Below are 13731 nucleotides of genomic sequence, written 5' to 3'. Positions count from 1 at the left end.
GCATATGCCTAAACTCCTTCTGTGTAGCATGGAACTTAAAATTCTTTGATTGTTTCAGCGCCAAATCAGTGTTTAGTTAAGTAGATAAATGATTTTTAAATATACATATATACAATATTAGTCCACTTTCACCTTATCGTATTTAAGTTCTTACCGTTAGGCTCGCTTCATTTTCCCCATATTCACAATATATTTAAAATTCTCATTTTTAAGTTTATGAAATTTTAATTACCGCTATTTATGCCACGTTACGTCAATCTCAAACGTGAAAGCAAAGTAGCATCATAAAGACAATACAACTAAATCATTCATGACGTCTTGCTATTCACTAAAGTGAAGTTTGGTGATGCTTATGATCTGTGCGTTATCGTTTGGATTCCACTGCAATTGGTGGGCAAAAAACTTGCTTGCTGTCCAATTCCGTTGTTCTACATAGGCCTATGCTCTCGTTGGTGGCTGAATATCCTCACAAGCAATGACATAATAGATAATACCAATAGTTCACGCTGAACTACTGTATGAAGGAAAATTTTAAGAGAAAAGGGATAGGGCTAATGTAAACTGTGTTTTGAAAGTGTAAAACATAGTTTACATTATTTACCCAATATTTTGTATTGTTTCATTCAATATACATTCAACATTTGTACATTTTGAAGATAGAAGTTAATGGAACATTACAGGATATGACAGTTTAACATTTTAGAGCTCTTCATTTCCCAAAATTACTTTCCAATGACTTACATGATTTTCCTTATGGTCCCTTATTTTGAAAAATGCGAAAAAGATAATACTGTATAACTCGGCGCAAAATAAGAAACGAACTGACATTTGAGGGAGCACGTGTTGCTTTGTTGACATGTCGCGTAAATATTCGCTCTCACTGAGGCGCAAGCCGTTCTTCTTCCACACCTCGGTTGACAAACATCTAAATATGTGTTACAAGGTGGTAACATTATAATGTCCTGTTTTTTTAAAATACAGAAACCCTCCAATTGTAACTACCGTCACAAGGTTTATGATTGGCTCTTCTCACGCCGACCTCAATAATCTCCTAAGATAGCGTCTCTTATTACCATAAATTTCCACGTGCTTTTGAACTGTCAATTCACTCCTAATTTTGCTTCATGTATAGAAAGATTTTTCATTCATTCATTCTTTTTTTAAATGCATTTTAATACCCTCCACTTCTAAGTACCACTACAACGTTTGTAATTGGCCTCATATGAAACTAATCTAGAAAGTTTTAAAACTTTTCAAATAAATTTCGTCAGATTTTCCTCAATAAGAATGAGTAAAACTACTAGGGATGATCAGAAAAAAGTTATAAACCTATTATGGCTTTTGTGTGATATATAGCTGGTGATAACAAAAGGAATTCTACACTATTCCTCGATGCAATCACCGTTTTTGTTCAATCACTTGTCTTAACGGTAGATGAAGTTCTCGTAGCTACCGTGAGCCAGCGGTTTGACATCGTCACGCCTCAGATAATGATGGCCAGCCATCTTTCTGCTTTAGAGCAGGGAAAAGGTAAAAGTCTCTTCAGCTAGGTCAGGGCTATAGGGAAGAGTTCTCAGTGTAAACGCTAAATACTTTTCTTTTAATAAGGTCTCTCATTATCATCCAGAAGAATTACACCACAGAGGAAGAGACCTAGATATTTTCGTCTAGTGCCATTTCACAACTTCAAAAGTGTCCTGCAATACTTTTCAGCATTCACGGTTCCAAATAATCGATCAGTAACACACTTCACATCGTCCAGGGTCCAGTGCATGAAATTTTCCTGGATGAAGCAATAACTTTGAATTTCTTCTTCCGTGGAGAAGATGCATGCTTCCGTTCCATGGATGCCTGCTTCCTTGATAGAGTGAACAGATGCAATATTGTTTCATCATCAGTCATATCCGGTGAAGAAAAGTGTTCTCCTTAATTGCATAACGCTGTCGAATATTCAAAGACGTCGCCAGTCGCCATTCCGGGTTGTCTGATGGGATTCTCAGATAGTGCTCGTAGCACCCATTTCGCCCACACTTTCATATGCTTAAGGACAATAACCACAATGTTCTGCACGCCATATGGTATTCCCAGCTCTGCTGATATTGAGCGTAATATTCTTCTTCTGTCCACACAAATACACTCTTCCACACGAGCATAGTTTATGTCAGTGGTCGAGGTATTGGGTCTACTGTTTGTGTCCAAGGTTGCCATTAATAAAATTGGCGCGCTTATCTTCTAGAAGCAGAACATTATTTCGCTACATGTTGCCTAGAAATGGCTTCCTTCCCAAACATATCTACAATCTGCCTATGAATGTCAACAGGTGTAGTGTTTTTGATCCCCAGGAACTGCACCACTGTCCTCACTTCTACACCTGACCAATTTTCCAGACAAGTCATTATTTTATGTCCGCTTTTAGGCTATATATGGTCAGGATCTGAAGTCCTCAAAACTGCAACAAGACAAACATATTATTAGTCTGCAAATACATTTTCATTAAGTTACACTAAATAACACATGAGTTATACGTTTTGTAACTTCTTTTTCCGATCATTCCTCGTAGTAATACTCAACTCCAAAAGAATCACTAGATCATTTTATTATAACAAGAATGGCGGTATATTATTTTAGAAGTTACGGTAATGAAAAAAAAAATTAAGGGACATCCTACACACATTTTTTAAAAACTATAAATATTGCAGATTTTTTTGAACCAACGCAAAGTGGGTTCATTTCGTAGAATCTGCATATTAGTATCTAGGAAATAAATCCTTTTCTTTTTTTTTTATTCCAAGGAACAATGTAATTCAAATTCAGCTTCTCAAACAAAAGCCACGCTGAATTGCCTTTCTGGTGAAGATTAATTAACGTGAGGATTTAACGGGAGAAGAAAAGCGCATAAATCTTGATCTGGTGCTCAAAATGATGTGAAGGGCGTAGTTGCTGTTATTTACAACTGAACAAGTTGTAGGATGGATTATCTTTCGTGAAATTTTCGTCCTTTACTAAATTAGCATAATATTTCTTGTTCAATAATGTATTTAGTTACTAGTTCATGGTTACGAAATATTGTAAAAGATTCTCTTCGAATATAATCTTTGATTAAAATGAAAATGATCGAACAAGAAAGTATTGAAATATAAATTATGAACGTTAGTACATATTTCTCATTTTCAATGTAGCAGTTCCTTGTTTCAGTGATAGCTATCTAATCCAGTCGCCTATGCTTGAATTTTCGTCCTTAAGAATTCTGATCAACTTAAAGGATCAACATTACATTTTCATTATCACTTTGGCCTTGCTGTTTGGACGTTCCTTGGAAAGGTTTCAACTAAATTTCGAACGCCAGCTTTTTACAATTATTAGTTCTCCCATGCTTTGAACTTAAGAACAGCACCATTTTCATAAAGTTACTCATATTCAATTTCAAACAAGGAACTATAAAGTAGACTTTATTTTAATATAGTACATTATATCAGTTTCTAGAACTTACTACTCTCTTTAATGGTAAGAGCTAATCAAAATAGAGCAACTGTTTGCATTATTTTCTTTGTTTAAGATACATGGTTATCATTTTAGGCTAAAAGAAACAAATCAAAGTTCTTGATACAATACTTAATTGTTGCACACAAGCGGTGCTTACTGTTTAAAAGTACTCAAAATTTTCAGCATCATTCTCTTCAAAACTGTAAATTGTTCTGTAGCTAGAGAGAGAAGTAAGCAGAAATGCGACGTTGTTGCAAGATGATTATTGGGATAAGAGTATTATGTTGTATACAAGATGAGTCATAATTCTTGCAATATTTCCACAATCCAAACAGACGCGTGTAAACACCGTGATCGACCGTAAATTGAAAGTCAAACTGACACAAGACATAGGTGGCAAGATGACTATTTAACATAGAAGCCGGCACTCCATTAGTGATAGTGAATGAGGCCTCAACAACGTCTAATATATGAACTCTTAATGTATGAGCTCGTGCTCGGACATAATGGTGCTTCAGCAACCCAAGATTTGTCATGTGAAAAGGAAAGCTGGAATGAAATGCAGCACAGTAACTCGTTGGTTCCAGGAATTTCGTGTATTGGTTCCAGGAGTTCCGCATTGCACTGTATGAATTGATCTAAACTCAGATCCAAAGAAGCGTGTGCCGACAAATCCTGCAAAATCCACATGACGTGCTTTTTCTGTAACAGATTGTCACATGCGACTAAATAGGGTATTTTTTTCGAAATTCGAATGTGCTAAAACAGTGGTTAAGCAAGGGCCAACTTCCCGAACCGGCCGTCAAACAGGGCCGTTTCGAGCATAAAGTCATAATGTCTGTGTGTGGTGGAACTATGAGGACGTAATTCACTCCGAGTTAATTCCTAATGTTCGTACCATTAATGGGAACGGTTCTTCGGAAGAGTTGGAATGGATGTATGGTGCACTACGCCAAAAATACCCTGCTTTGGTGAACCGAAAGCGCTCCCTGATGTAACAGGATAACACAAATTCACATTCGACTCGAAAAACATTTAAAAAAAACTTAAGGACCTTGAAGACATCGAACCAAGTCGGGATATAGTTCTGACCTTGCCCCTTCGGATTACTACCTGGTTCGGTCCGTGGCTCAATTCCGAAATCACGATGCTTCCCTAACCAGGAGGAGGTAGAAACAGCAGTGAATGACTTGTTTGCCTCTAAGGTCAAGACATTGTATCGTGGAATAGAGGAACTTCCAAGAAGATGGTTGCAGACAGTCCAACACGAGAGGCTATACTTTGAATGTTAACCTGCTTTCATTGTACTGTAATAAATGCAGGCGTGTACTGTAATATTCTAGGTGTGTACTAGAATATTTGAGGCACCTAGTATCAAAAACCACCAAATCCATTTTTTTAAAACCGAAATTGAGTTATATATCGCTTAATATGTTTGATCTAAAGGAGTTCCACGGAAACAGAATTTTGTTAAAAAGCTTAATACTTCATACAAATGGATGTGGATGTGGAGGATTTTGATACTAGGCGCCTCATTTTAAGTCTTACGACTCATCCTTGTATACTATGTAACTTTTCTCTTTTCTGCTGTCATAACATTATGAGAATGTGATCTTTATATTTCAAACAGATAGCCCATAATTTTCCAGGATATTGGTAAGTATATTTTCAAGACATATTTTGACAATATTGGCACATTTTAATTATATTCTGTAGTAAATGTTGTATGCCGTGGTCTAAAATTACCAAAAGTAGAAGACGTTAAATCCACAATAAATATGCAGAAATTAGTAATAGTATTGCGGTCAGCATTTGTACGATGTTAATTTTTAGCTGTGTTTAAAGGAGTTTATATATATATATATATATATATATATATATATATATATATATATATATATATATATATATATATATATATATATATATATATATATATATATATATAAGGAAATGCTTTTGTTTCTCTGAACTGAATACATTCTGATAAAGTGCAAAGAATAAATAGGATATATCCCACAAGTATCCAAAACTGTTAAATTCGTGTTCAAATTTAAACTGGCTTAATGGAAGTTGATTAATTAAGCTTCCTGTACTTCCAAGTGAGAAACTGTTCCAGTAGTGACTTCTTTTAAAAGAGAGAGAGAGAAAGAAAGAGAAACAGTCGTTGTATGTTGCAATGCGAAATGTTTCTTCTACTGGCCACTATCAACAAAGAGAAGAACAAAAAGCAAGAATTCGATTATGTAATTTTTCAGGGGCAGTTGTCTACATGTCCGGGAATTCAGCATACATAAAGGCAACTCTATTCTTAGAATGATTAAGAACAAATTTCGATCTCGCAAGCGAGAAGGACAAGTGATTCTTATATTAAATGGTTATCTATCGCACTGCAACTCAGTAGAGATGCTGGAATTTGCTGAGATGAACGAGATCATATTAATTTCTCTGCGGAGCCACACGGCACACTATCTTCACCTTTTGACAGGATAGTTTTCAAGTCATTGAAAAGTTAATTTCAGAGTGATGTAGTAATGTGAATAAAGAATCACGATAACACAGAGTAATAAGGTTGCGGTTTGGAGAATTGCTGAATGAGTCTGGGGGGAAAATCAGCCCCACCAGAAAATCTACGGTAGCCAGATTTAGATCTACGGGTATATACCTCTAAAATCCCACATCATTTCAGACTACATTTTTCTGACCGCGAGTCTAGTTGCAAGTGGACCTTCAACTGTAGAAACTGTAATAGATAGGCTTAATCAACCTGAAAACGAGCACGAGAACCTCACTGAAAATTCCACTTCTGTTGGTACAAGAAATAATGGCCCACAAACTAAATACGTCTGAGCTTAAAATGCGACAGACTCCTATAAAACTTTCGGAGGCGACTTCACTGATATCATGTTTAGCCAAATTTCCTGTAAGGAAAAGGTAAAAGGTTCATGCCATTGTTTTAACTTATCTAAGTAAAACATAGAGAAAGTAAAGATGAAGTCAGTAAATGCTAGCAGTAAACGTAGACCTAAGTGCACTCCTAAACATACTTCGATTCAGCAGCAGCTCTAGCTCTATTTAAAGCGTTGTATTTGATGACTAGTCTAGTAATTATGACTTCGTGAATCTTACTAATGAATATGTTGGTCGTGATGAACACCATGTAAGCATAGAGAGGAAAGACAATTGGATCCAGTGTGTTCATTGTAGACAGTGACCCAATGAAACCTTCAGTATTTATTGATATTTGTCTGCCTTTTGAGCACTTGAGAATGTGTTAAGAAGGAAAACTTGAAGTATATACATTGATGTTGTAAAACTAATAATTGTAATTGTTCTTATTTGTAGAAGTAACATCTTGTTCTTTTTTTAAAAAAGTAAATACCAGTATCCATAGTTCCAACTTCAAAGACATGATAGATAACTATCCCAGTATCCTGTGGACACTTTTCCGGAAACCTCGGGAGAGGTGGCCAGCGTGATACTTTTCAAAATTTGATAGTTGTTCAATATGATCGATTTCTTCACCAAAAACACATTTTATTATGAAAAGCATATTTTCTAAAACTTAATTCATATTTTTCATCACAATATATAACATTTTGTCTTACCTTTTATTCCAATTAATTACACTGTTGGACGTTAAAAATGTAACACCAAGAGAAATAAGAGGTAGTAGCTTCATATGTGGAAGACTGACAGCTTAAGGTATTAGTATGAAATGGTTAGATTCACTGCTGTATATGATGCTACATTATCTTTGCGGAAACTTCTGATCACTAGTGCGTTTGTCCATCTGGGAGACTGAAACGACTGAGCCATGATATGAGACCTTAGATGTGCTCTTGGGATATGGTAAGTCATGTGTCTGCGACGTGTTGCCAAAGCTAATCAGTTGTAACTAGAGTTGATCTCTGGCATTTGACACGTCGTGCAATCGTGGACCAGACGTGTTTAATCAGGGAGAGGTCAGGCAAATACATATACAAAGAAAGCAGTTGAACACAATGTCTATCCAGGAAGTACAAGACACATATAGTAGTGCGTTACCCTGCTAGAAAATTACTAGATGCAAGACCTAAAGTATTGAATCCTCAGCTGGGTCTAATACCTCGTCCATGACCCGTTAGCTGAAGAAAGATATGTCTATGTATATTAGACGCGAGCGGACATGGAATCCATGGACATATCATAACGCCCGGTGTGACGAATGAAGGTGTCACCCATTTTATTGTCTCAGTATCACCAAACAGGAATGCAAGATAATGATGATGTAGACAGAAGCGGAATTCGTTGGAAAAGAGGAAGTCGTGTCTTTTGGCTGTCCATACACGACGCCTATGCTTTTGCAGTAAAAAGAAACCGTAATAATAGGCACATGCAAATATTCCCCACTTTATCCCTCTTGGCAAACTGCTCATGAGGACACTGCCCGCTGCACAACTACCTCAAATTAGTATTTTGGATGACATTGGATGACCGTTGACGTTGGATACAGATGCAGAATTTGCCATATTTATGATCAAAAGGTATGATGCGACAGCTGGGATGTTGTACGTTGTTGTACTGTCTTTCTGGAGCTATCGATTGGATATTTACATCACTGTGGCTGCATTCTGTCTAAAACGGACACCAATGTCACTGAAGGATAGTCTGCAGTCGCGATGTGCACAATCCTTCCGACATCAGTGGCGGAAATCTGCTGAAATCGCTGCTGTACTCGACTAAGGGAAATTCTTCTACCGAAAGCAGACACGTCACTCGATCACTACTGAACAGGATTCTGGCTTGTCTCCATTTACTGTTTCCAAGCAGGTCTACTCCTGATCATTTTACTATCTTTCCGCCATATACACATGCTGCCTGCAAATTTTGGATCAATTCGAAATTTTTCTTGGTTTTGTATTTTTAATGCACAGCCATGTCTGTTTTTTAAATTTCATTCAGAAGTGTAAAATAAATTAGTTTTCCAGTTTGATCAATATAAAATACTTCCACTTTAGATTGATGTTTGGAGAAATACGGCTGTAATTTTTTACTTTGTCAATTCTCTTCCTTTATGTTGAATAGACTTTTAGTTACATATATTATTTTTATAGCTATATACGTATTGAAATTTTAGAATTAATGTTCTAAAATACAGTATGGGTAGACCCTGATATTAAATCTGGAAATCTTGTACTGTTACTATAAAATTCATTAAGGCCAATTTTTGTTGTAATTTATTATTATTATTATTATTATTATTATTATTATTATTATTATTATTATTATTATTATTATTAATAATAATAATAATAATAATAATAATAATAATAATAATAATAATAATAATAATAATAATAATAATAATAATAATAATAATAATATCACTTTTAAAATGAGATAGGAAGGGGGTTCAGAAAGATATAAAAATCATATCGGCTTGACATGTTAAGCGCATGTTACGTAAATGCGCCAGAGATTCTTCATACGTCATTTAGTGGTTCACCGAATGTCTGTACGGCAGGGGTAATGAAACGGTGCAGTAAAGATGGAAACCATACAGAAACAAGTTGCTATCCATGGCACGGTTGCACACATCTACAACGGGAGTCAAGGCAAAGGTCACTTAATATGGTTACGTAATCTCAGGGGTGCAATGAAAAGTGGTATACCAGATAGAAACTTGCAGAGAGAGGGTAGAAATAAGAACAACTGTAACTAGTCGTGCCATGTAATAACAGGCAGAATCCACAACGACGTACTGTATTTGTAACTTAGTATCTTATATAGTAATCGTGAATTTCGAATGCATTCCATCACTCCCGGTGTGTTGCGTAACTATTCGAGCTCTTCAATGCGCTTTTGTAAAGCGGCAAGTTTCATTCCCTAAGTGTGAAGTTCCTTTCCCGCCACTTTCGAAGCTGTCTAGCTCCGCCCCTGTCCACTTTCGGACTACATGTCATATAAACATTTTTTCTTGTTTTGATGCCAGGAATCTGTGGCTTCATTTTTTACCATTACTTTTAGGACACCCTGTATTCTTATAAGGGTCATTTCTTTTAGAGTCTACTTCCAACCTATACTTAGTATTGTTTCTGACTGTATATTAATATCCGTACTGCTCCTTGATTTTTCTCGAAAATTTTGTATGAGGATTTACACTAGCCAAGGGCGCCAATTTCTCTGTAACTTTGGAAAAACCCATTCAGATGTGTGTTTGGTTGCAGACAAGGGTCTAAGAAGGCATAGATGAGAATTTTAAGACAAATTGAATTCAAATTATGCCAAATATTGTATATTCAAAAATACATATAACAATAAAAAATTATATACAAAAATACATATTCATAAAAAATACGTGGGGACCCAAACGACCCCTCCAGAATCGGCGCTCTTGACACTAGCCTACTATGTTATACAATTTTGTTCAGCTCAATGAAGTATACAGACGTATGCACCATCTTTGGACATTTCGTTTTGGTGATAGAATCTTTCCGCATACAAGTGTATTCAAAAATGGATATTATTAATCGTTGCCTTACGACCGTTGCGATTTCCGACCACTCGCATTTCCGATCGGTTGTAAAAGTTAGGATCAGGGGCGCACCTACGGGGGTCCACCGGGACCGGACCCCCAAACTTTCTAACTTAACATATATTTGTACACTTTCTTAATAAAACTATACTTGTTTAACAGGAAAATGGTCGATGTAGCATGAAAATTTGATCTTACACTTCATCTATACTTTTTCTCTTATAAAAGTAATCCAATTCTATCATTTTTTCTGAAAATATAGAGGGAAAAATTTTACAATCACTTATCGGTACATAATAATACTCGTTCAATACATAGTACATAGGTGTACTGACTTGTGGTATTGGAGCCCCCCAAAATTTGGACCTCTCCAACAAAAATTTCTGGGTGCGTCTCTGGTTGGGATGGATGGTTATTATTATCAACAGTCTATAATACAAGTCCACTTATATAGGACACTTTAGATATACCTGAACTTTCTACGTAGGTATATATATATATATATATATATAACCTGTTGAAATGGCATTTAAGTGAAAGAGTAATGAATTTATCTCTTTATATGTCACAGTTGGACAAGTTTTAATGCATAGCCAATTTTATTGACTTTATGAGAGATTTGATGATGTCATGTCTATATTCTAAAAGTTCTCCGCCATTTTCTTGGAAATGTGGGTTATGTTGAAGCGTAGCGTAAAAATAGTAAAGTATAGAAGATTTTTACTTGGTTATAGATTTAAGAACATCATAATGAAAACGGTTTACTTATTTCATTATTTATTTAAGATAGGTGTTTAAACTACTTCAGTTATATTAAGAAATGAGATAATCGTTATATTGATTATTTCTCTTTACTCTGGCAACTTACTTCTCGATGAGAAAAGAAAATTATTCAAGATTACCCAACACGTTCTGAAATAAAAACTCTTAAAGGGTAATTCTCTCTGATACTCAGCTGTTAAAGTTCAACACGATTCAAAGAAAGTCTTCTAATGGAAATCGATTCGTTAAGTTTCTCTAAGAGTTCTTGAAGAGGAACAAACAAGCTCTTTGGAGAATTAAAATTGCAAAATGGTCACAGTTAGAGAGGTGAAAGAACCATGAAATGGCCACTCGAACGGAAGCAGATGGTACAATTTACCTTATAAAACTTTAAGTTTTTTTTTTTTTTTTTTTTCCTTTTCGCTTCTAACATAATTAGAAACAAGCAAAGGTGTGCAATGTTCGGATCTATATAAATATTTGCATATATTTTTAGTAGTTCAGAAAGATTATGAATGACACTTTTCCAAAGTTTCAATTACTATCCAGGTAAAAGAAAATCCCTTACTTGAGTACAAGGTCCATTTTCTATCATTTATATTTGACTTTAACAATATGGTTGAGATAGAATTAAAAATATCATATAAGGTCTACAGCCTTGTCTTGCCTAGGATCCATCATGAACTATATCTAACTTTTTTGCAACTTTACTCGCTTCTTTCAGAAATTTTGGAGAGTTTGATCTGAGATACTGTATTCTAGTTATCCTACGAGTATACAAGATTTATAAATTTTTGGGGAGCACGGTGGCTTAATGTTTGAGCGCTCACCTCTGGTGTGAGGGATCTCTGATACAATCCCATAATTACTATGCGAGTTTGTGATAAACAAGATTGTGTCTGTGGACTTTCCTTTCCCATTCACATTCCACCAACTATTTTATAATCATTCATTTGCATTATTCAGCAGTTCCATTTAGCCTGCAGGACGTACCCTTGGTACGTATAACTAGAAATTTCACTTCATATCATTTCAATAAGTTTCTTGATGTAGCAGAGCACAATTAAGATCAGCAGACTCACTCGGTAACAATACGTTTATTAATAGAGGGAGGCAAAAACATAAAATTTCGTATTTCAAACTGAATAGAAACAAGGCAATAAGAAACAAAGACTTCTGGAGCAATAGAGACAAGGGTTTCATGTAATGTCGAATCGAAATAGCGTGTCTTAAATTTTCATATTTCATATTTGTTCAAATTTTCATATTTAGTAAATTCTTAATATTTCTTGGGTCAATCCAAATGAAATCGACCAATTTCCAGGTCAAAGGTTGCTGACAAAATTTATTTATTTTTAATTTTTACCTAAGATTGTACCACATTCATGAAGTTGAAAACGATTGTTCATTTATTTTTTAGCCGCGCAAGTTTGTTTGCGGTGGCCATTTTGTATAGGCGCCTTAGCGTATTTTACATTTTTCAGAGGATTCCGCTAAACGCTGTAACTTTTTAGGTTTTAAAGATAATGAGTTCAAACCAAAATCATATGAAAGATAATGGAATGAACAATATTCTATGTTCTGTGCACATTGAGACGTACCTTAGAACGTCGGAAAAAGAAGCTCTTAACATTGAGGTTGGAAACCTAGAAATGGCCATTTTGGAATATATATACATTATGAAAGGAAATAAATAAGAGTCACCTTCAATTCCTTGCCCACATAGAGACTAGATAGTAACAAGTGAGTAAAATTGCATCACTGAGACTTGAGCAGTTTCTGAGTTATAAGTTGTTGCAGTGATGTGAAATTCAGGATTTAAAAAACTGAACAGATGTGTAGGTTTTGTGTTGATATAGTGTCTCAGGCATATAATTTATCTATGTTTCATCAGAAGTGTAGTCAAACAGCAAGAAATTCGAGATTTGCTACTTGTAAAAGAATTATTAATACCAGATCATATACATTTGTACCTCCGAATAAAACACAAATCAGATGTTATGAATACTCACAATCAGATGAATTTACTGATTGCAGTACTTCAGTACTTCCAGAACATACTATGTTGTCATTTGCACCTACTGGTACCGTAGCCTATATTTATGACAGAAATGGTGGTTTGGGGGATTGAAGACATCAATCAAGAAAATAACGATCTTTTTGATCACTCCTCCCTCCCCATGGTCAAAGAAATTCTTTTAAACCATGTACGAATGACGAAGTGTGGGTGCCAATCACTAAGGTTCGTCGGAAACTCACACCCACAGAGTTCACAATTCTTACAGGTCATACTTTGAATATCAGTGCCAAACTCTGTACCTAAATTCATCAACTATTTACCTCACTGATGTCTTAACAGCAGCACTATAGGCAAAAAAGAAATAACAGACGACTTTCGTATTTTGTACAAGATATGATTCATAAAATATGTACACTTCACCCATTTAACATTACTTTAGTCTTATTTTGACTTTTGCTACTAAGTTTATATTCACTCCAATGGCGCACCATGATATTAAGTTCCAGTGAAGAAAAACCTTATAACTCAGAAATTACTCAAGTCTCAGTGATACAATTTTACTCACTTGTTACTGCAAAATTATCGTCTATTTTGTGCAATTTTGGGATTTTTCACTTCTGTCATTCCTGAGATATTTTATGGTGAAAATACACGATTTTCGAAAATTTGCAATGTTTAAAAATTTCCAAAAAATCAAGTATACGGTTCTCAGATCTGAAACTTGTGTAGGACGTTGTCTATTATCTAGTCTCTATGTAGACAAAGAATTGAAGGTGAGTCTAATTTACAGGGTGTGATTGAAAAGTACCGGAACTTTTCCCGCCACGCGGCTCCCTGGCGTTCGAAAAATGTGAAAGGTGGGGGAAAATGTGCGCGGGACCTTCCTCTTTCAAGCGGAACTTGGCCCAGTGCGCTGCGAGCAGCGGTTGAGAAAGCATTTTCCCCCACC

The sequence above is a fragment of the Thermobia domestica genome, chromosome 13 (genome assembly GCF_964235325.1).
Source record: "Thermobia domestica chromosome 13, izTheDome1.hap1.1, whole genome shotgun sequence".
Classification (NCBI taxonomy): domain Eukaryota; kingdom Metazoa; phylum Arthropoda; class Insecta; order Zygentoma; family Lepismatidae; genus Thermobia; species Thermobia domestica.
The sequence above is the reverse complement of the archived record's forward strand: the minus strand, read 5'-3'. Positions refer to the sequence as shown.